The following is a 24900-nucleotide window of genomic DNA, read 5'->3' as shown; positions in this document are numbered from 1 at the left end:
TCTTTGTCTGGATTATCCAATCCCTGACCATAACCCAAACCGGCCAGTTCTGAGGGAGAGAGAAAATGTATAACATCCCCCAAATTTATAAAACTTGGGGCTCGGCCAGAAAAACTTGGATTCCAAGTCTGGATCCCCTTCCCCACTGGGGAAGTCTGTCTCTTTGTGTGCTTTGTCTGTCTGTTTGTGTGAGTCCTAAAGAGCATCTCCCATCTATGCCAGGATTGTGACTGGTTTGGTCATATTTGGGTCACATGCAGGTAGTCCCAGCTCCTGTGAGATCATGAACACATTAGCCATGCCATGTCTAGAAGATAGAGGGATAAACATAACTATTTAGAAGGCAATCTGACAACCTGACTACTTAGTAAATGACAATAACAGGTTCTACCTGGGGGCCTATGACCTCACCAGCCATAGGAATTTAGCCAGGATCATAGTGGCAGGCATGGCATTTCCTCCCGTGGAGCAGGACTCAAATCCAATCAGAAAGCAGTGGTTGCTCTATGACAGTTGGACCACTATTTACCAGTGGGTGGACCTTACCTATCATATCAACAATGTAGCATGCAGGGTCCAGGACTGAATAACAATATCTTTTTTCCTCAGCAGCCCGCATAGCATCTTCAGACACAATGAGAGCTAGCCAGAAGAGAGGAAGCTTCCCAGCCTGCCTGAGATGGACTTCTATGCATTCTGCATTCAACATGTGTAGGACTTTAAGCAACAGGGTCTTACCATGTAGTTATAGTGTGTATCTGGTTGCTGGACCCATGACAATGAAGGGTGAATTCCCCCAGGCAAGGGCAAAGGCACCATTACTACTTGGGGCAAGGGTAGGGTTCATCCTCTGTAACAATAGGATGGCCTCTTCCTCAGGCAAAATAAACCTGTAATCAGAATCTGGGAGTTCAGTGGCCTCAGCCTCATCAGGATCCTCCAACACATCTCCATCCCAAGTTACAGGATTGCGTGCTTTTCCAGACAAGGTCCTCACTTTAAGTGTGGACATCCTTTCAAGGCTGAGACTTAAAAGTTTCACTATAATTCAGCCAATCATATGGAGGTAGAAACTGGCTAGGTGGTTTAGAGTAAAACAACCCAAAGAAAAGTGACCAGTTTCTTTGTTGCCTAAAAGCCAGAAATATCCATGGATTTGTCCACAGCCTTGTCCTTGCCAGAGGCCAGAGATGCCAGAAGTATCTACAGTGCCAAAAGTGCCTCTGGTTCTGCCATAGCCAGAGGCTAGCAAGGCTTGCAAGGGGGTCTTGTTTCCTCTTCTCTCTAAAGGAGCGGTTTGGGTTCTCTGTCCTCAGGACTTTGAGCCCTGGAATGAAAGCTGGACTGATCAGCTCATCCACACTCTTCCTCCATTAACTAACAGTTTGTTAACTCCAAGGCAGTGGAGCTCAATGGTATCTCACTCCCAGCAATGCTTCCTGCTATACACAAGCTCAGTCTTCTCTCTAAAACCCCCTGGAATGAATACTTCTTTCTGGAATTCACTCTTTATGGTCTTAAGTTTCATTCTTCTAATTCATAAGAACCTAAAAGCCTCTGCTTTGGGGAGGCTTTGATGGCTGTTTGGCCACTGAATTTCCAGAACCCTCGTCTCTCAAGCTAAATACAATAGAGCCAAGAAAGGCTCTGTCACATCCAAACACCCCTAGTAGTCCCCTATCAGTATGGTGAAGAACTGGGTTTAGTTTTGGTTACTTGAGCGGTATGGCTTCAGGAAAGAAGACTCTCTTCTAAGCTATTTTATTCTTTAGCTGTTTTACACACATCTGAAGCTGAGGAATTTCATCCGAGTTTATTCTTTTCTTTGTTATTTTTCCCTCCAGAGATGCTAGAAGCAATTGATCACCATCATTTTATCCCTTACTTTTCTAGAAATGTTCAGAAGTTTTACATGGTCATAAATTCCTTTACCAGTCATATCAGATATATTTATCTTGCACGGTTCATTAAATTGACTGTCCCACAGATTATCAGTGCTTTCCACGCTAACTCGAGAGCCTCTCGTAGCCTTGGGTGTAATAAAATTGGAGAATCAGCTCTAGATGCCACTTAATTCCACTAGAGAAAGGCATCCTTAAAGTTCTGTTTCTCCAGAGCCCCTCCATAGTATGACCACGACTGTTCATCGGGGTTGTCTAGAAGAACAGAACTAATAGAACGGATATACATTATAAATGGGGGATTCATTATATTGGCTTACATGCAAGGGGCTGGGTAGTCCAGTCATGGACACCACATCCTAGAGAAGCTGAGAACCTGGCACCTGCTTGGTCCACAAAGCTGGATATAAAATATCCTAATCTGGAGCTGAAGGCCCAGAGGATGCCTGGAGAGCCACTGGCCTTCAGTCCACACAGAAAAGCTATGGTCTGTCAGCCAAGCATGGCTGAGGCAGCGAGACAGATGCCACCACCCAGGAAGAGAAGGCAGGCAAGCCGCTCTGCTTCTTCTTCTGTCTCTCCCATCTGGGCTGCCCCTGGAATGTGTCGCCCTCTGTGGAAAGGCTTTCTCCCTCATTAACTCTTCCTGGACACACAGTCACAGACCCACAGAGGCATGCCTCTTAGTTGATCCTAGTCATCCACAGTTGGAAATCAAGATTAAGCATCAAACGTGTCTTTTTATTGTTGTTGACTAAAAGAGCATGTGGCAAAACTCAAGTTGCCCCTAGAATTTCTAAGAATAACTAACAAGTAACAAAACACATGGCCACTTCTTTTTTATACTTTAACCTGCTGTCTGACAATATTACTTTTTTGGCATATTTAATTTAAAATGTGTTAGTGAATATAAACATATTTAAGATAAATTTTGTATTTGTAATTATGTTGTCAACATTATAGGAAATACTGGCCTATCTGCCTGTGTTCTCTCTCCATGTTATTACTGCTATTGCCTCTATTGGAAAATGGGTTTTTCAGGGTCCTTATATAGTCCAAATCTAAAAAGATACAGATATTTAAGACTTAATTCTTAAAAAAAGGGGGGGGGAACGGACGTAGGGGGAGTCATCTTAAAACCAGGCAATTATTGTATGCTTGGTATAAGAAGGAAGACCCTCACTCAGTAATAATGCCTTCAAGAGACTTCAGGAATCTGTGAACATGGATTCCTGGAAAGAAGTTGTGTCTACAAACCTGATAGATTACATGTTCAGTGATGTGGAGGGTGGGGTTGCTGTAGGTCCAGAGCCTTTACTATTGATCTGGCCATAGGGGACTCTTTGATGCCTCCACCAATTAATATTAAAATACCTTGATTTATGACTTTGCTCTGTCACCATAAACTGCTTCTATGTTAGACTATAAAATTTGGGATAACCTCAAGCTGTGTTCCCAGGCCACGGTCACACATACGTGGCCCCAGAATAAATTATCTCTTAGGACTTTTGAGGCAAGAGTTATGTTTCCTGTGTAAACAGAGCAAAAGTAAGGCTATTTTACTATCATTTCTGCAGAGCTGGGTGTCAGCCCAAACAAAGGCAGAAATGGCTGACCCACCAGCTTGGCACAAAAGTGAATGTTACTGTCCTGCTCGGAGTTCCCTGCCAGTCTCTTTCCTTTTGGCTGGGTACTTCGGGGAGGTGGACGCTTCCTGGAGGCTAGCATACCACCCACCCCAGATCACACAGCTTACTTGTTGATTTTATGCTTAGTTTCAGTTCGCCTTCTCTAATGTAAATCCTGGGCCTTGACATGCCTTCCACTTCCCTGATAACATGGGCACGGTCACTAACAAACCGTTAGCTACTTTTCAACCCTAAAATAAACTAAAAACACCTAGGCAGGCAGGCACCAACCAGCAGCTAGGGAAGACAAGAGCCCGGTGCCTCCTGCTTATTTGTGATCTGGTAGATTCAAATCTACATAAAGACACCTCTAGTGTTGGAAATAGACTAATTACACTATGTCTTACACTTGGGAGCATACAGGAGGAACCCTAAAGTCATAGAGATATGAGAAGACGACTCTCACTTATTTCTAACATAAATACAACACGAATTCAAACCTTTTTATGGTGTACTTAGGGCAAACTTACCTCTGTGCGTTCAGCTTTGAAGAAGAATAAAATAACGTGAGCAAATATGTACAATAAGAAAAATGAGGCAGAGAAGCAAACTCAGTCTCAACAGGTTGAGACCACTTTATTGGAACACTGAGGCACCCCGAATTTTCTCAGGGTGAAGGCTGAGCACATCTCGAGAGGCTGGGGGCATGTATATTCACAAACACACATATGCAGGCAGCTACCAGGAAGTTACAGCTATTTTTTGTAGTTTGACTGAAAGCAGGCTGGGTTGCTTTCCAGACCTGGGCATATTGTTTCTGTAGGTGAATGGTCGGGTGGCCTAAGCCATTCTTTACAGCTAGGGGCTATTGCCATAAAGACATTCTCATGACCTGAGGCCATCGATTATCCATGACTTACTGAAATGACTACCATGTCCACTGCAAAAGTGAACAGGTAACACACAGGAGAGAGACAGCTCAGCAGTTAAGAGCACTAACTTACGTTCCAGAGGATCTGGGTTAGAACAGGTAACACAAAAGTAAAGGGTGGAAACAGAAATGTCAGACCTTCACCCTGCTCTCAGTTGCAGGCCCAAATGAGATCCTATGCTGCCTACGATCCATATACAGCTTCCTGGGTTCTCATTGGCATATAAAGTTATGTTGTTAAGAAAGGCATGTTTCTGAGTGTGGCAGTACATACAGTTCATGCCAGCACTTTGGAGGCAGAGCCGGGCAGATCTCTGTGAGTTTGAGACCAGCCTGGTCTACAGAGTGAGTTCCAGGACAGTCAAGGTTACATGGAGAGACTATGTTTAAAAAGAAAGAAAGAAAAAGAAAAGGAAGGGAGGGAGGGAAAGAAAAAAGAAGAGAGAGAAAGGAATGTTTTCTAAATTTTGTAAGGAAAAATACAATAGAAACTATCAAGAAAGAAACTGATAGAAAACTTATAAAATATTTTTGCTAAGGATTGTTTTTAAATGTGAAGAAAAAAAAAGAGACCACCATTCCAACGGAAGTGTCTGAACAAGGCAAACTACTCTTGATCAAGAGGGTGTACTCGGGAAGAGCAAACATCCCAACACATACAGCTGGTTCCAGGGTCTTTCCCCACTGGCTGGGTCCAACCTCACAATCGTATGCAGTTGGCTGGTCTGCAAACAGCTGGTGCATAGGAAACAAGGAAGGGAGGGGAGAGGGGTCAACACACACGCACGCACGCACGCACGCACGCACGCACACACACACACACACACACACACCGTCAAATTCCTGGACAGTAGGCCTCTGAGTAAACAAAGGTTTTCCTGGGTGGGGAGGATTAAAACTGTTCAAGTATTACATGGTGGAGGAGACAAAATGATCTTAATTCCTGTCCTAAACACAAGTTTTATAGTCTGTGAAACTGGACAGAGGACTACATAGGCCATTGCTATTAAAGGGGAACATTTTCTAATTTTAATTTTAAACACTTCAACATCTTTAAAGGGACTTTTAAAAATGGAGAACTGGTTACAGAATCTGCTCCATGAGCTGTGGCACTAGAGCAATGGTTCTCAACCTGGGGGTTGTGACCCCTTTGGGTCAAACAACTCTTTTCCAGGGGTTGCCTATCAGATATTCACGTTGTGAATCCTAACAGCGTCCTAATTACACTTATGAAGTAGCAACAAAAACAATTTTACATTTGGGGTCACCACAACATGAGGAACTGTATTAAAGGGCTACAGCGTTAGGAAGGTTGAGAACCACTGTACTAGAGGAATGAAAGCTAAAATTGAGTGGTTTTGCCAACTAAAATGTCCACCACATCAAAAAGTCCCTTTATCCTGGGGGGAACGGACCTATCAGGTACTTCTAGCCAACCCTGTACTGCAAAACTTCAGGAGATGGACTCTTCGATTTATATTTCTTACTTCAGACTTGAACCAACTCCTTCTGAGAACACACCTGTGAGAATGTAACGTAGGAATCCTCTCACAGGCACCCTACTGGGCACTGTCACTGCGTCCCTCCCTGAAACGTGAGATTTCTCGCACACCAAACACATCTGCTCCTGTCTCCTTCCTGGGCATGAGACCCAGCTGCAGGCTCTTGCTGTGAGACTCCTCCATCTTTAGAGGGCTAAGAAGAGACTTTCACTTCTGCCCAGTGCCCTCTGATTCCCAGCTGTTTGTGGCTGGGGCCCAGGCCTGAACTCTCCCCTGACCCTCCCCACTTCTGCCAAGCTATTGCCCCCCTGTCTGTCTGTCTGTCCATGGCATCAACAACTCTTACAATAAAACCCTCATTCCCTAGTGATTGATCTCAGTGTCTCCTTACCCTCCCCACTCCATCTGAAACCCCATACTCTGATGGACGTCAGAAAAGCTGAATGACGCTCAGCTTTAACTGCATCAACCACGGAGCACCCCGAGCAAGTAAACCCAAAGCCCTTTAGCATTTCCTAGGGAGGATTATATTATGTCCTCTCAGCAGTCATGTTTTGTCAAAACAGTTTACTTACCCAGGGCCCTGCCTTATTTGAATGGAGTGTTCTCATTTTTAAAAGATTCAAAGTTTTTACTAGTTTCATAAAAAAAATTCTTTGACTATTCAGTATCATTTGGACTGTTTTCAATTCCAGTTTTTAAACTGGCAAAGACTTACTTTAACTCTTCCAAAAAAAGAATTGATTTTGTGCTACATCCATTCTAGATACAAACTCTAAGAACCAAACTTCTTACATGTAAGAAAGAGGGGGACCATTCACTGAGTCCAACCAATTGGGTTACTGTGCCATTGTTGATATTAAAAATGCCAAGCTGTCGATGCTGGAGAAATGGCTCAATGATTAAGGGAACTTGCTGCTTTGCCAGGGGACCTGGGTTCTGTTCTCAGCACCTACACGGAGGCTCACAACCCTATGTAACCCCCATTCTAGAACATAGAATGCCATCCTCTAGCCTATTCACTGTTAAGGAGCTCCCATATCACAGGCTGTTCCAAAACAGCCCACACTGCACTAGCCCCAGGTGGTCCCACAGAACCTGGGCAGCAAGCCAAACAGACGTGCCCCAGCCTACACTCCTCTCCCCCTCCCTGAATTTGATGGACATCCCAGCATTCCTGGAGCCCGAAAACAACACCCCAATTTCAACAGGATGTAGTTATGGAAGAGATTACATTGCCCTTTATCATCAACAAAAAGAGAGGGAATGTCAGGTCTCCAAAGAAATCTTGGGCAAATGGCCAACTGAGGTGCCCATTAACATATCAAAGTGAATGCTGATTCCCAGGTTCTCCCAGTATCCCTCAGCATGGCAAGTACCTGTCACAGAGTCATCCTGGCTGGCATACCCCACACCCTACCCTAAAGTCTCCAGCCCCTGAGCTTCATTTCCCTTCCCTAGAAAACCTAGCCCTTCTGGCTACGTGTCCTTTTGGTATCTTGGTTTCTTGGCTCCTGGCTGGCTCCACTCCTGGATCTCTCTTGGTCCACTTGCCCCTCCTTCCTCTCTCTCTCCCTCTCTCTCCTTCCAGTCACTGGCTCTGGCTGTCCTCTCTCCCATATCTACAATAAACCTCCTCAACCGTATCTTAGAGCTGTCATGTCTAATTTTGCATTCACACATACATGCTGGCAAACACCCATACACATAAAATAAATAAAAACATTTTATTCTTTTAACTTTTATTGATTCTTTGTGGATTTCACATCATGCATACCAGTCCCACTTATCTCCCCATTTGCCCTCTGCCTTTGCAACCTCTCTCCCAAAACAAAACACAATTTAAATGAAAAATCAAAGATCAAATATAACAAACAAAGCAAAACAAACAAAAAACAAAAAAAAAGAGAGAAGACTCTCGTCCTGGAAGCTGTAGTGTGGCCCGTTGAATCACACAGTTTACACTGTAGTCCATTCATCTTTACTTGCAAGTGTTCATTGCCACAAGATATTGGAGTCATTTAAAAACATTTTTAATGTCAAGAAACAATAAATCCAAGGCCTACTTGACTACCTTCAGGTAACTTTAACATTATTGATTCTGTCAGAGACACCAAAAGAATTGTTCTTAACTCTTTTTTATCTAAATTATTCAAAAGACAGCAATCTCTAATGACAATATTCATGGTATTTTGTACCTTAAGAGCCCATATTTTAGCCAGGCTTGGCGGCACATGCCTTTAATCCCAGCATTTGGGAGGTAGAGGCAGGCAGATCTCTGTGAGTTCAAGGCCAGCCTGGTCTACAAAGTGAGTTCCAGGACAGCCAAGGCTACACACAGAGAAACTCTGTCTCAAAAAACCAAAGGGAAAAGAAAGAAAGAAAAGAAGGAAGGAAGGAAGGAAGGAAGGAAGGAAGGAAGGAAGGAAGGAAGGAAGGAAGGAAGGAAGGAAGGGAAAGAAAGAAAGAAAGAAAGAAAGAAAGAAAGAAAGAAAGAAAGAAAGAAAGAAAGAAAGAAAGAAAGAAAAGAGCAAGCCTATATTTCATGATTAACTAATTAAGGTTTCTAATAGTATAGTTAGCTGGGATTTTAAAAACTGAAAGTTCATATTTTGTCAATGAAAAGTGGCTGTACAATATTGGACTCTCATTCCCCTTTCTGATTATAAAATAAGAGATGATACTTGGCTATGCCTATCCCATCTACAAACCCTTATATCTCACGACTCTGACTGACTGTGACTGAACTTGGGGGTTACAGCCAGTGCCTCAAGCCAGGTTGGCAATCTCATTCTCAATAAACCACTTAAAAGAATCAAATTAATAGTGGAAGCAAAAAAGGGAGATTTATCCAATGTGGCCCCACTGGGAAGAGGGACAAAGAGATCCAGTGACCTCCCCACTTGTCTCTGAAGACACTGCTGATTAACCATCTGCGTCGTGTTCTCCATTGTTCCAGGATTCCAGGGAAAGATTCATCCTGGTTGGTCTGATTGGATCCCACACTTGGGAACAAGTGACAGATGTCAAGGAGTTAGTGTCAGTTAAACCCTTTAGGTCCAATTTAAGCAACTGAGATAAAGAAATGGCTTTTAAGCCACATTCTGCTTATCCTATGGGTAGGGTTCTACATCTCAGAAACGTTGCTCAGATTCCTTTGTCAGAAGCTGCACGTATGCAGAATGTTAACCCCTTAGTTTCTGTAAACAAAAGCACAACTATCAAGTAATAGACAAGCATCAACTATAATGCTTTACAAAACACAACCAACATAAATAAAGCTATTTTGAAAATTAAGAAATTGTGGACAGATTTACAAATATCTAGTAGCTACCAAATCTTTAGAATAGCTTAAGAGGCATCTATGCATATAAGCTGTAATAATTAGCACCATGACACAGAAATAAACAGAAACTACTTATAAAGCAAAATCTAGAATCTTTGCAAAGCAACATGGAGATACAATCTTTGCTTTTTAAAAGCAATTCTAATTTAAGCCTGTTGCCACAACAATCAACATTTTAACTCACAAATTTAAAGAACAGTTCTTGCTATTACAAACAGATTGTGTACAAGAATTTCTCGTATATACAAGAGCTAAAATGTTTATTTTGTCAAAGAGAGCAGATTTATTTTCAGGTTTTAATTAGCAAGATTATCAGATGCGGGAATTTTTATGCCTTTTAAAGTCCGTAAGACGCTAAGAGATCAGCATTATAACATAGACGTAATGAAACCTTTTCACAGAGGGTCAGAGGGTCTCGGAAGACATGTTACCATTCATTTTAGCAGGTGCCACTTGGTTCCAGGAGTCAGTAGCTAAGTAAGCACAAAGAAAATAGCAAGTTCAGTACAACATGAAAAGATGCCAACATTTGTTTAAGCTGTTCCTTAAAGCAGTAGAATTAGACACATCTGTGTGGGTGAGAATTTCCTTGTTAGTCCCCCACAACCCGCAATCTCGAGGAGTTGTCTCTCTCTCTTATCCAGGGTGCTGCTACAGGGTTTGTTGTCACAAAAACAGAATTCTCACCTCAAAGGAGATAAGAGTTTATTCTGGAGCCAAAACTATCGGAGAAGCAAAGACCACGGGACGTCTGCCAATAATGGCGGCGCGTGGAGCGGCAGCAACCTAAAACTGTGAGACGTGCTGTGTGTGCTACAGACGGCAAGGCCGGAGAGGTGGGACTGTCCAAGCCTTTCGGGTCCCAGAAATCACGAGGGAGTCTCGGCTACTGGACACTGAGGTTTCTGTTTTCTTTTTTATTGAAAATTAATTTTTTTCATACAACATACACTGGCTACAGTTTCCCCTCCCCCAACTCCTCCCAGACATACCCCAATTCCTCGCCCACCCAAATCCACACCTTTTCTTTCCCTCTCTCACCAAAATACAAATAGGCATCTAAAAAAATAATAAAATAAAAACAAACCAAGATGGGATGAAGCAAACAAACCAAAAGAAGAAAAGGAGCCAAAGGAAAAGCACAGGAAACACATATAAACACAGAGACACGCACATTCACACACAGAGAAATCCTACTAGAAAACATAACACTGGGCACCATGATATGTAACTCTGCCCTTGTACTTCCCTCCTTGTGGTGGTTTGAATAGGAACGCCCCCCATAGGCTCACATATTTGAATGCTTGATATTTAGGGAGTGGTAGCACTTGACAGGAATTAGAAGGTGTGGCCTTGTTGGAGGAAGTGTGTCATGGGAGCTGGGCACTGGGGTTTCAAATGCTCCAGCCAGGTGTCGTGTCTCTCTCTCTTTCTGCTTGCTGCTGATCCAGATGTGGAACTCTCAGCTACCTTTCCAGCACCACATCTGCCTGCATGTTGCCATGCTTCTCGCCATGATGACAATGGACTAAACCTCTGAACCTGTGAGCAAGACCCAATTAAACGTTTTTGCTTTATAAGAGTTGCTGTGGTCATGGTGTCTCTCCACATTGACTAAGAAAGAAGTTGGTACCAGGAGTGGGGTATTGCTGCCATAGTCCTGACCATGTTTCTTCGTGGAATATGGACTTTGGGACTTGGGATTAGGAAAGTGGTTAAATTGCTTAAAAGAGGCTTAATGGGCCATACTAGTAGGAACAAGGAAAACAGTGGTGCTGAGAGCAATGTAGATGATGATGGCCCAGCTCAAGAGGTTTCAGAGGAGAAGAATAGTAAAATGGCACAGAGATCATTCTGATATTTTGGTGAAGAATGTGGTTGTTTGTTGCCCATGTCCAAAAAAATCTGCCTGAGGCTAAATTAAAGAGTTTTGGATTAATGCCATTGGCAGAGATTTCAAGACAGCCTAGTATTGACTCCGTTGTGTGGTTGTTAGTGGTCACTCTCATGCAGGTCTATAATGAAAGGGAGCAAGCTGAACAAGGAAAAATACAAAATGTACAGTTTGAGAAAAACAAGCACAAGGAAGTATAGTAGAGCTAAGTCTAAGTACTCAAGAAGACAATGTTTCAAGAAAAGCCTGATGCTCAATGGAATAAAGGAGAGGTGACCTCAGGGCAAGAACCAATCCAGCTAAGCTTCCAACATGTGAAAATGAATTAAAGAAGAGTTTAGAACTGGGCATGGTGGTGCAAACCTTTAATCCCAGCACTTGGAAGACAGGCAGGCAGATCTCTGAGTTCAAGGCCAGCCTGGTCTATACAGCAAGTTCCAGGATTGCAAAGCTTCGACAGTGAAGGGAACCATTGAAAACAGAAAGCTGATGAAAATGTATTTGAATGATGTATGTTCCAGCCCCAGTAAGCAGATGAACTTGTCAACTTTGGCCATGTGGTTCTGGCTTTAGAGTCAAGGATAGAAGAAATGGGTTATGGAATCTTCCTCCATAGCTAAGGAAAACTGCTGAAGTCTAGGTGGGTGTTTGAGATGTCCCTGCATGGAGGTCTAGAGAGGTTTTGCATGAAGCTATGAAGGCGAATCCTGGATTGCCTTGGAGACCCCAAGATGTTGGAGATGCCAGAGCCAAGGGATACCTGCTGAGGAGAGCTGCTAACAGGGGGTGGAACCAGCCTGAGAGAGAGAGAGAGAGAGAGAGAGAGAGAGAGAGGCAATCAACAAAGCTAAAGGAGTTGGAGATCTGAAGAGTGTTCTGACATCAGACGTGGAGATGCAGAGTTTGGAGTTTACCCTGCTGGTTTGGGGTCTTGGTTTGGGGTCAGTCCAGTATCTCCTCAGTATCCTCCCTTTCCTCTCTTTTGGAATGGTAATGTATATCCTGTGTCATTGTATGTTGCAAGCATGTGATCTGATTTTTTTTCTTTTGATTCTACAAGGGGTTACAGTTAAGAGACTGCCATGTGTCTCAGAAGAGACTTTGAACTTTTAAACACTGTTGAGACGGTTATAGACGATGGAAACATTTGAAGTTGGACTGAAGACATTTTTGCATTATGATATGGATACAGGCCTATGGGGGCCAGGGAGTGGATTGTGTTGTGTGAATAGGAATGGCCCCCATAGGCTCATATATCTGAGTGCTTGGACATTGGGGAGTGGTGCCATTTGACAGGGATTAGAGGTTGAGGCCTTGTTGGAGTGGGTGTGGCCTTGTTGGAGGAAGTGTGTCACTGGGGATGGGCTTTGGGGTTTCAAACGTTCAAGCCAGGCCCAGTGTCTTTCTCTCTCCTGCTTCCTGCTGATCTGGATATAGAACTCTCGTGTACCTCTGAAACACCGTATCTGCCTGCGTGCCACCATGCCTCCTGCCATAATGACAATGGACTAAATCTCTGAACCTGAAAGCAAGCCCCAATTAAATGCTTTTCTTTTTATGGGTATCCACAGTTAAGAGACTTTGTAGTTTTAAAGAGATCTTGGACCTTTAAGTGTTGAAATGTTTGAAGACTGGAACTTTTAAAGGTTGAGTGTGTTTTATATTGTAATATTAATATTAATGTGAGATCTTGGGGACAAACAAGAAAGGAAACGTTATGGTTCAATTGTGATGTGTGTATAATGTCAAGTTGACAAATTGTGCTGGTTAGGTTTTTGTCAAGTTGATACTAGCTAGAGTCATCTGGGAAGAAGGAATGTCAGTTGAAGAATTGCCTCCATCAGACTGACCTGTAGGCATGTCTGTGGGGCATTTTCTTGATTAATGATTGACAGGGGTGCAGATCACTGTGCACAGTGCTACCACTGGGCAGGTGGTCCTAGACTGTACTACAAAAGCAAACTGAGCAATCCATGGAGGGCAAGTCAGTAGGCAGCATTCCTCCATGCTCTCTGCTTCAGGAAAATGCAACTTCTTCTTTATTTTTTCTATCTCTTTTCCCTAACACTTTGGGTTTTCCCAACATGTTGGGCTTCCTTACTCTTCCTCCAGCGTCTCCTCCCTGACTTGTGGCTGTTGGGTGCCATGTATCTGATCTGCGTGACAGTTTAAGCAGCATGGCTTTTTCCTTCTTCCCTCCATCCTCCTCCTCCAGGCACTGGCTGAGATTTACAGCTTGCCTGCCCTGGAGTGTTGGCTTTTGAACTCTAATAAAAGTGTCTTTGAGCTTCCATTTGAGGCCATTCTTAAATTCCTTCATTAATGAGACCAAGAACCCCATGAAGGGACCCTCATTTCCTCTGCTCCTCTTTCTAGAGGAGACCTGATCATGTCTCTCTGGAACCTCTGGCTACAAGAATGGCAGAACAGTGTCTTCACACCACCTCAGCCTGACTTTGAATTGTGTGGCCCCCAGTGCCTTCAAGAACTTTCTCTCTCCACCCCGCAATGGTTACCATGTTTCTCTATTTAACAGTAAAAGCTATTTTTCAAGAGAACCCCAGAAGACAAAGGCAGTCATAAAACAGCCGTCATCTCAAATGGTTCAAAAGAGTCCAACAACAAACAGAAAGGTAAAGCCTGAGGTGTACCGATCAAAGAGAAACGTCCCAGGGGCAGGTGTGCTGGAGAATCCAAAGTCCAAATTCGGCTTTCTGCTTCACCTCACAGAGGTAAAAGGCAGCAGAGGCTGAAGTGGAAAGGTAGGAAAACGCCCCCGAAGCGAATGACTGCAGCAGCTGCTGGAAATGTCCATCTTTCCTTTTCGTCCAGGGTCAGCTCACTGAGACCGGCAGCTACCCCACTAATGTGTCTTTGTCCCTTCCTGGTTGCCATTTTGTTACTAAACTTTATAATATCTTCATTTCTGCCATGTCTGTTACATGTGTCTGTCTCTCTCCTTAACAAGATGTGTTACATGCACAACTATTTTGTTTGAAAGGAATTCAAAATAATACTATATTGTTATCTCATTTATTCTGTACCATGACTTTCCAACTGGAATCTAGAATAATACCATAAAAAGAATAATACAAATGAAATTGTTAGTCATTGTGATTGCTAATCTAGGTTATCATCAACTTGACTACATCTGGAATTCATAAAACCCAAACATCTGGGTATATACCTGTGAGGGATTTTTATTGATTGAATAATTTGAAGCAGGAAGACCCACCCTAAATCCAAATCTTTTGAGGAGGGAAGATCCACCTTGAGTCTAAGCCACACCTCCTGGTATCAGCCTACATAAAGGACTTGCTTGACAAGTTAACTCACTGACAAGTTAACTCCTGGGCTAACTCCTAGGCTCACTGAACCTACTTCTTCTGGATTCCAGAATATACTGAAGACCATCCAGCCTCATGGACCAAACAACTATTGGATTCTTGTACTTTCTCTAGGGAGATGGCCATTGTTTAAATAGTTGAACCATAATCTATAAGCCACTCTAATAAATCCCATTTACACACACACACACACACACACACACACATACACATATACACATGTGTATATGTGTGTGTATTCATTCTATCAGTTCTATTTCTCTAGAGAACCCAAACTAATACAGTAACAAATAAGATTAGATATTAGAGATCAGCATTTCCTAAAATTAGAAGTAACTACTCCCTATGAAGTTATAATTACAGAATTGAACTGACTAGAGGATAATTTAAATGAGAATATAATAAATGCTTTCAAATATTCCAAATACCAAATAAAATATTTCATAAGATACAAATAACTGTATGCACAGGGAAAGCATATAGTCAGTCTAGCCAAACAATATGATTTGTGGTTGCTTTAAATGCTAGTTTCCCTTATCTACTGCCTTGACTTCTTTACTCATACTGTGCTCTTGGTTGTTGTAAGTTCAGATGTAACACTCCCATCACCTGTCAATGTGATGTCAGATATTGAAGATACAAAAAAAGTTAAAACTCATGCTCAGATCATAATGGTTCATAAGTTTAATATCATCAAAAAGTTATTCCTTAATGGCTCCCTCTCTGAAGACTGCTCTCCTGCACACTCAGCCTCAACCCTACAGATCCTAGCAACCTAATCCTTTCTGAAACCTTGGAACATAAAACAGAGCTTGACCTCTATATGTACAAAATGTGAAGCTGGGAAAACAAGGGAATCTGTAAACTGAGTTTCCCTCCTCCAAAGTCCATACCTGTTAAAGATTCTACAGTCTAATTAAGCGATTAGAACTACCAAAATGAGTCTTTAATCCCAGCACTCAGGAGGCAGAGGCAGGCAGATCTCTGGAGGTTTGAGTGAGGCCAGCCTGGTCTACAGAGTGAGTCCCAGGATAGCCAGAATGGCATAATAGAGAGATCTTGTCTCAAAAGGACTAAGGATGAAGAGGAGGAGGAGGAGGAGAAAGAGGAAGAGGAGGAGGGGGAAGAAAAGGAGGAGGAGGAGGAGAAGGAAGCAGCAGCACCACCACCACCACAATGGTGGAGAGTGGGATGTTGTATATCTGGACCCAAGTTATCTTTTTCAAAAAAGACTTAGTTTCATTTTATGCACATGAGTGTTTTGCTGGCATGTATGTATGTATGTGCACCACATAAGTCCAGCAGAGACCAGAGAGAACACTGGATCCCCTGGAACTGGAGATACACATGACTGTGAACCACCATGTACGTTCCGGGAACCAAACCCAGGTCCTCTGCACTCTTAACCTCTAGGCCAATTCTCCAGCTCCTGAACCCCAATTGTCTTAAGCTCTCATTAATCCCTTTACCTGCCATTCATTGCTGACCTCTGTAGAGGGCATGAAGTCCTTGCTCACAGATAAGCACTAGGTAAACGAGTAGTGTTGATCACACAGGGTGGCCGCTTCAAAAGAAGAGTTGTATAACCTGTTTTCCACCCAGAAGGCTAGGAAGGGATGTGGTTGATAATCTGGTGATCTCTGTGCTATCTGTATGGCCAGGACACTCCCAGCTCCCCAGACCCTTAGGTTTATCTCAGTCGTTGTCTTAGGCAGGCTTTCTATTGCTGTGAAAAGACACTATGACCATGGCAACTCTTATAAAGGAAAACACTTAATTGGGGAGCTGGATTACAGTTCAGGGGTTTAGTCCACTGTCATCATGGCAGGAAGCATGGCGGCATGCAGGCAGACATGGTGCTGGAGAAGGAGCTGAGAGTTCTACATCCAATCTGAAGGCAGCAGGAAGAAAGTGTTCTGGCTCGAGCCTGGGCCTGGCTTGAGCATCTGAAACCTCAAAGTCCACCCCCCATGACACACCCTCTCTAACAAGGCCACACCTCCTAATAGTACCACTCCCTGTGAGCCTATGGGGGCCATTTTCATTCAAACCACCTGTCATCCTCCCTAGACCCTTCTCTTGAGCATTGTTTCTCAGTCAGTCTACAGAACAGAACCCAGCTTTATGAGGAGGTCACATGTACTTTACAAAGAGTTTCGATGTAATCATGTCTTAAGCTTTGTTATGCACACAGGATTTGAGTTCATTATCACCAGGGAAGTTTTTTACAAATTGCGTTGTGCTTAATTTTGCCTAAAATAAACTGCTCAGTGTCAGACTCTTGAAGTTTGAACCAACACCAGCTATTGAGTCGTGTTTAACCGGATTCCCTTCTTGCTTACATGGGTCAACACTCTACTGGCCATGGTGTTCACTGAGATCTCTACAGACCTCTGTGTCTCATCTACTCTCCTTATCACAATCACTATTTAACAATATTAGGACAACCAAAATACTTTGGGCCATATTAGCTTAACAGAGACCACTATCTTCTATCAGTCCCCAATTTAAAATATCATCGGATAACAGATTCACCCACTATGCTGGTACCCACTATATTACTCAGTGTTCTATTGCTTGAAGAGACACCATGGCCCAGGCAACTCTAATGAAAGATAGCATTTAATTGGGGAGCCCACTTACAGTTTCAGAGTGTTAGTCCATTATCCTCATGGTGGGAAGCAGATAGGCTCGGCCCTGGTGCAGGGGCTGAGAGCTTTACATTTTGATCCACAGGCAGCAAGAGAGAGTGCATGGGCTTTTGAAACCTCAAAGCTCACCCCCAATGACACACTTCCTCCAACAAGGCCACACTTACTCCAAAAAGGCCATACCTCCGACTCCTTCCAACCCTTCTCAAGCAGTTCATCAACTGAGGACCAAGCATTCAAGTACAGGAGTCAATGGAAGCCATTCTCATCCAGACCACCACACCCACTCACACACCTGGTGCTCCCACATACATATTTGAAAAGTGCCTTGATTTATGACTTTCTTTTCTGCTGTACTTATAAACACTTCATGAACCAGTTACCATGTTGGAACATGGTGTTTGAAGTAACCTAATCCATGTCCCAGACCAGCTCCAGAATAAACTCTTTCTCACTCCTTTGAGGTGAGAGCTCTGTTTTTGTACATGTGGCATGTGTTCCTAATTCCCTTAATTTTATAGTTGAGATGCTGGTAGGAAAAATTACTGCTGGATATGTGCTTGTGTCTATGTGCACAAATGAAATGCCGAGTCATTCTGCCTCTGGATTTGTACCCAAAATTGAGCCAACTGCTGCTTTGGTAGACACCCAGGACAAGGCACAGCCTGAAAGCCACTGTAGCTTAGACTAGGGCACAGCCTCATCCCCAAACTACCCAGGAACCCACTCCAAAATTAACAGGTTGTCCTCCAAGTTGCGTCTATATCTACTCCCACTTCACCCAGAGCTCCATGCTGGCTGAAACTCAGGAAGTTTGCTGTTACTTAACCCTCCTTCAGCATTCGACCCCACAATTAATTGAGTCACAATTGCACTCACAAAACAGCCACGCTCAAGGAGAGAAGCCTGGCCCCAGAGCCATGGTCCTCTCACTTTCTCAGTCACCTAAAGTCATGTGCAAACTCACTCAAACTGCAGGATCTTTCCACTCTGGGGCAGAAATATTGGTCCTCACTTGGACTCGAGCTGTATCAGACATGATTGGGTGGTCCAGATAACTAAATGGGGGTCCAAAGGGCATTGCCCTAAAGCATAAAGAGTTTGTATTGTAAAAAATAATAATGCAAATGACCGAGTTGAGAACAATGTTGATTTGCCTTTCTATCGTGGCCTGCACATTGTAATCATCTCTTCCGAATTTTACTTCCCCATTCATTTACGGGTAACACAAGAATACATTTAACTAAAATGTTGACCAGCCTTGCCAGACAGTATAATCATCTACAGCCACATACAAACACCTGGTAAAAGCCAGACTACCAAGTTTCATTTCCTTGTGAAATTTCAACAACTCATTAATCAAAACGTTACACGGCCCAAAGCATCCTCAGCGCTCTAAAGCAGCTCCCTCTAGATTCAATTCAAACTGCTGTACTACTTTTTACCTTACAACATTTTCTTACTAACATAGATTTGGCTGGAATGGAGACCACAATAGTAAAGAAACAAACCAGACTGTCACTTTTTAAAAATGGATAAGAAGCCTGGTGTGATGGCGCACGCCTTTAATCCTAGCGCTCGGGACACAGAGGCAGAAGGCTCTTTGAGTTCCAGGCCAGCCAAGGCTACATAAGTGAGGCCCTGTCTCAAAAAAAAAAAATTCCATATTTGGCACTATAGAATCTTGTTCAGTGCTACAGAAAATGAAATCAGAATTGGACATTTTTATCCTGAGAGTGGCAGCCCAGGCCCAGAAAGACAAACACTGTGTTCTTTGGTTTGTGCATCTCAGCTTCCAGTCTCTCTGTGTTTAAATGAGAACACTTGTGAAAACCAGGAAATGAGGGAGTCAGATGCCCTAAGGGAGAAGGGACAGTTGAACGTGGTGATATGGGAAGGGACATAGCATGAGGAGGTTTAACAGGGAGGGGTGTGTGAGGTAAGGAGAGGAGGCAAACTAACCCAAACAAAGAGTGTGTGAAAAAGCACCATAGGAACCTACTACTCGGTAAGCCAAGCCCTTCCAGAGGACCTGAGTTCTATTCCCCACATGCATGTCAGGTAACTCCAGCTCCAAGGGATCCAACAACCTCTTCTGGCTTCTGTGGGTCCAAGCACATATGTGACACACATTCACACAAACAAGCACACATATACGTAAGTCTAAAAGAATGTAATATGTCTAACTGTTTAGGGTGGCAGAGAGACAGCCTTCGTGGCTTAGAAAACATGGAATAACGAACAAAAAATCCATATCAGGTGTGAAACACCTTCTTATGAGTTGTTGGCCATGGAAGCCCCAGAAGCTACCAAGCAATATAGGCACTTGCCATTTCTCTTGGTTACCCACCAGAATTTGATGTTAAGATGCTATTGTTGAAGACACCTCGAAGCTTGGGTGTAAGATAGAGAGGAATCAAGAGGGAGGTGAGCTAGAGGTTTCCTCCCTGCTGGAATGTGCTGTACAAACAGCTGGAGAAATGACAGTACTCTACCTGCTGGGAACCCATGGCCTACAGTACCAACCCACGTGGCAAGATATGCCCAGCAGTGTGAGGTAGCAAGACTATTATAACCAACCATTCTCTGATTGCATCTGAGGCCTGCTCCACAGAAGGAAACACATGACTGGCACTGTAAACCCACTCAGAAACTCAATGCTGGGAACGTCATAACAGGGGGAACTTACTACCTGTTGTTTAGCTAATCTCACGTGGCACCAAACAGTTTTCTAAAATGGTGATGTCTGTAGACAAATGCCACTCGGAGCCTTACAGAAACCTCTCTGCAGTGAACACCGCGTTTAGTGAATGCAGACTCACTGCTGCTCAAGGCGCTGAGATTAATCGATGGTTGGCATTTAGGCTACCCCGTGTAAGGCTGAGGCAGCATCACGGAAGAATGTGAGAGCCAGAAGATGGGGAAGGGCCGTGAAATGCTGTCATCTAGGAATGACATAAACACCGCAATCATGATCTCACTGCAGTTGTGGTGGCCTGCATCAGGCTTCCACCAGAGGGTGTGCCAGCAGTCGACCATGAATTGGGAAACAGCACATCAGGCCTTGCCCCTCCCTGATGAATTACTAAGTAGTAATACGTTACAGGGAATGTGGGAGGGGGTCATTGCATTCAGTTATGCAACCACTGGTGAGCCTACCAGGCTCCCGTGGATCGTTAGAAACCCAGGGTCATACAGCTGACTATAGCTAGAGTTTTCCTGCCTTGCCCACAGTCAGGACAAATCTTTGTCACCTGCCAGTCCCACGGCCGCTCAGACCCAACCAAGTAAACACAGAGAATTATATTGGTTACAAACTGTATGGCCATGGCAGGCTTCTTGCTAACTGTCCTTATAGCTTAAATTAACCCATTTCCATACATCTATACCTTGCCACGTGGCTCATGGCTTACTGGCCTCTTCACATGCTGCTTGTCATGGTGGCGGCTGGCAGTGTCTCCCTTCACCTTCCTGTTCCCTCAATTCTCCTCTCTGTTAGTCCTGCCTATACTTCTGCCTGGCCACTGGCCAATCAGTGTTTTATTTATTGACCAATCAGAGCAATTTGACATACAGACCATCCCACAGCAGCTGACCCTGGTTAAATGCAGTGGGTCACAAAACAAAAATAAAGAGGAAGAGGAGCTGCCAGGACTGGGAAGGAGGCAGGAAAGGGTGAGTGGTGACAAGAACCAGATGGATTATATACGTGGATGAAATGGTTGAAGAACAAATTTAATTAACAATGAAAGAATTGGGAAGGAGATTGGGACATGTGGCTGAGTTCCTGCAGTGTAGGAACGTCTGAGGGTGACACTGGCACCAATGTGACCCTCCCCATATTGACTGCAAGTGAACAGCCATTGCCAGGTGCCTCAGTAGGTTCCATGTGTGCCCCCATCCTTCGTACCAGATTCCTGTGGGTTTGCAGGGCACAGAGGGGCCCAAACAGCTGGGACCCTTTTAGGGCACCGGATATGGGACACCATAAGCTGAGGAAAGGGAAATAGATATTGAATATTGTTTTCCCAGACCTAGGATCAAACATCTCATGGAAATTTGACCAATCATTTCCAACTGTTCCGGAAAAGAAGACTATGTGAGTGCTGGCAAGGGGCAAGACAGTCTAAGAGTGTAGCCTGGCATCTGGCAGCCAATATGCACACTGTATTCTGTCTAAGAGGATAGCCTGGCAGCTGGCAGCCAATATGCACACTGTATTCTGTCTAAGAGTGTAGCCTGGCAGCTGGCAGCCAACATGCACACTGTATTCTGCACCTAAGCTCAACTAACTGTCCATGAAAGAAGAGAAAAAGTTCAGGCATACTGTGGGTCCCCACTTTGGGACACCATAAGCCACAACTGTAAGGAAATATGAAAGGGAAAGAAAGGGGGAAGTGTTCCCCCCACTAATATAAAGTTCCTAAGGGCTCTAGAAAAAGGAAAAAAAACACAAATTAGGAGAGAGAGATAATAGACCACCTCCCATTGGATTGTCCAGATGTTGTGGTGGGAATCTGAACTGGGAGAGAGCCTGCAGGAGTATACGAGGGACATCTGCTGAGATATCCTGGTCCTTACATCTGGGTGCGATGTAAGGACCAGGGACTCATGGCTAGGAGATGGCTGCAGAGATGGCTCAGTGGTTATAGAAAGTGCTGCTCTTTGAAAGCACCCACATCAGGTAGCCCACAACCACCTGGAACTCCAGTCCCAGATGATCCAACACCCTCTTCTGGCCTCTGTGGGCACATGCACTCACATGCACATACCCACAAAAATCCACGGACACATATCTAATTAATTAAAAACTAAAACAGATCTTAAAAAGAAAATGAAAACAGAAGGAATAGTAGGGATGGAAAGATTTAAGTAGAATTAGGGGATGGGAGAGGGTAGAGGTGTGAAGGAGAACCAACCAAAACAAGAATGTATAGGGGCAAGCCATATGGAAGCCTACTACTTTATAAACTAACTAAAATACGCAATTTTCTTTAAAGAGTTTGAATAAGGGGCTGGGAAGATGACTCAGCAGTTAAAAGCACTTGCTGCTCTTTCAGAGGACTCCAGGTCAGTTCCCAGCACCCACATGGTAGTTTACAACCATCTATAACTATATTTCCAAGGGATCCAGTGCTATCTTTTGGCCTCTTCTGGAGTACTGTATGCATGTGGTGTACAGACATCCATGCAGGCAAAACATGCATACACATAAAAGGGGGAGTGTAGAGCACAGTGGCACCCACCTTTAATCCCCCGACTCTGGAGGCAGAGGCAGCAAATCTCTGTGAGTTTGAGACCAGCCTGGTCTGCATAGAGAGTTCTAGAACAGCCAGCCTACTTAGAGATCCTGTCTCAAAAAGACACACACACACACACACACACACACACACACACACACGAGAGAGAGAGAGAGAGAGAGAGAGAGAGAGAGAGAGAGAGAGAGAGAGAGAGAGAGAGAGAGAGTGTTTGAACAAAGAGAGTTTGAGCAGAGGTCCCCTGTATGGGCAGATAATTCTGCTCTCAGAAGCCACAGGGTCACATTCTAAAACAAAGGCTGACCTTGAACTTGAGATCATCCTGCCTCTGTTTCCCAAACACTAGGATTACAGGTGTTGGCCACTTTTAGTTGTAAAGTTGTCTTTTCTCCAGTTAAAATGGGGGAAAAACATAAGTTCTGAGACATTATATTAGAACTAAATTATGTTAATTTCAAATAGCTCCATAAGGTTACTGGAAAAAAAGAAAAGTTTACCCTGGAGTTTTATTTTATAAGTTACATCCAGGGGCTGGAGAGCCTGCTCCACAGGTAAAGTCTTATGAGCACAAACGTAGGCAAACTCTTCTGTCGCACCACTCAGTTCCCAAATAACCACACAGAGACTTAATATTAATTATAAATGCTCGACCATCAGCTCTGTCTTGTCTTTAGCTAGCTCTTATAGCTTAAACTAACGCATTTTTATTAATCTATGTGCTGCCCCGAGGCTCATTTACCTCATGTATGTACTTCCTATCCTGATCACTCTGCATCTCATGGCATCTCCTTGAGACTCCTCAGACTCCACCCTTCTTCTCCATAGCATTCTCTCTGTCCCGAAAATTCTGCCTAGCCATGAGCCAATCAGCTTTTTATTAACAATGAGAGTAACACATCTTCACAGTGTACAGAAGGATTATTCCACAGCACACAAGCCTTATGGCCCATGCTTAGACTCCAAAGGTATGTCAGAAGGCAGATACAGAAGCAAGCATGCATAATCCCAGTCCTTCCACAGCAAGATGGGAGGCAGAGCTAGAGCCATCTAGAATCTCACGGGCCAGCTGGCAGAGCAGCAGGAAAAGAGGCCCTTCCTGACCAAGTGGAAGGTGAGAACTATCTCCACAGATAAATAAGTGCAAGGTAAACTTCCACTGAGAAACAGGAAGCAGAAATCTTAGATATTCGTTATTTCATTCTCCATTAATATAGTAATCTTCAAGTCTTGCTTTATAAGTTCCAAAGTTTCCATCCAAATTCGTGAGTAAAAAGCAAGGTGCCTTCGGAGGCAAACTGATCTTTGTGACAAAGGTCACAGACAGGTCACCCTAAAAAGCATCTAAATTTAGAGATTTGCCACGGGAGCAAAACTTCCATGCTCTAGCAATAGAACAAGACAGGCTTTCCAAACTATGCCAGGCATGTGTCTGCAATGCTATGGCAGCAGGGCCAGGCTCTGTGCCTGTGCTGGTGACCTGGGACAGCTCAGCCTTTTCCAGGCCAGTCACAGAGCGCTCTAGAACTGGAAGCAAATAGACACGGCTTTGAAAATGCTTTTAAAAGAAACATTCAGGGGCTTGAGGTGTAAGCTCAGGGACAGAAGACCCACCTAGATTCCATCATCCAGCACTCAGCACTACCAATGGCTAAATAAAACTATTATTTTAGTACTTCGTACATGCACATAATAGGTTTTTTTATTTTTTATTTTTTTAATTAATTAATTAATTTATTTATTTATTGGTTTTTTTTGAGACAGGGTTTCTCTGTGTATCTTTGGAGCCTGTCCTAGAACTCACTCTGCAGCCCAGGCTGGTCTCAAACTCACAGAGATCCTCCTGCCTCTGCCTCCCAAGTGCTGGGATTAAAGGTGTGCACCACCACCACCACCACCACCACCTGGCTATAATGGTTTTTTTATGTCAAATGATTACTAGAAGAAACCTCTGACTCTTGGACCTGTGTACAGCTCAGAGTCAACCATGGTTAAAGCTGTCATATCACCTTTGTGTGAAGATATCCTAGGGGCAGAGACACACTTTCATATACCTTTGGAGGACAGGACTTGGGGTGGGTGTTCAGGAGGCTAGTTGTTCTTTGTTTTTTAAATTAAAGTGGCTTTAATATATCAATATTTATAGATCAGCCATTTGTTGTTTTATTGTAGTTTCCCAAAGCATTTTAAACTGTAGTTGTCAGAAGGGATATTAAGATCTATAAAGCCTATTTCCATGAGACCATTATATCAAATTACCTTTCCTCTAGCTATTTATGGTCTTTCTCAATATTTTTAAATGCAGTATAGTTTTATAACAAATTATATTCCCCCATCACAAAAAGTAACCCCTCTTCCCTGGTAATGTTCTTTGTGCAAAAATGAGTATAGAATTAGAAGTCTAAGGAGGATCTGCAGAAGCCTAGTAGGGTGGTTCATGTCTAC

This window comes from Peromyscus maniculatus, chromosome 12, assembly GCF_049852395.1.
Source record: "Peromyscus maniculatus bairdii isolate BWxNUB_F1_BW_parent chromosome 12, HU_Pman_BW_mat_3.1, whole genome shotgun sequence".
NCBI classification, from domain to species: domain Eukaryota; kingdom Metazoa; phylum Chordata; class Mammalia; order Rodentia; family Cricetidae; genus Peromyscus; species Peromyscus maniculatus.
This window is presented reverse-complemented; position numbering follows the sequence as displayed.